Genomic DNA, 490 nt, shown 5'->3' on the forward strand with positions numbered 1-490 from the left:
TATTCCATTATAAGAACATCAAACTCAAACTAACTTGTGATTGTCTTGCTGCCATTAAGAATGTCATGGCATCTGCCCTGTAATTAAAGCTCTACTGGAGGTGGGTCTTGCAGCAAGACAATGACCCTAAAGCAGACGGTCTATAAAAGAATGGTTGAAGTGAAAGAAACAATACAATTTTGTGTTATCAGCGTAATCTGGTTGTCTTTATCTATTGCTTTTTTAGTTCAGGGTTATGTAGAAATTTCAGAAGACTTATGAAGACTTTGTAGTATGGTGATATTTCTATGTATTTCAGAGAGAATCACCTGCGTAATCAGCAGGCATATAGAGCAAATATTTGTGACAGTTATTAACGATAATCTCAATCTCTATTGCACACTTCTTAAAAGACATTTCTCAAAAAATGTGTTACATCAGCTCTAAACCTGAAGCGCGTGACAGGATATTGTGGCTTGTGCAGCAAGTGTTATTCAGAGGTTGAGCAACA

Source organism: Salminus brasiliensis, chromosome 9, assembly GCF_030463535.1.
Source record: "Salminus brasiliensis chromosome 9, fSalBra1.hap2, whole genome shotgun sequence".
NCBI classification, from domain to species: Eukaryota; Metazoa; Chordata; class Actinopteri; order Characiformes; family Bryconidae; genus Salminus; species Salminus brasiliensis.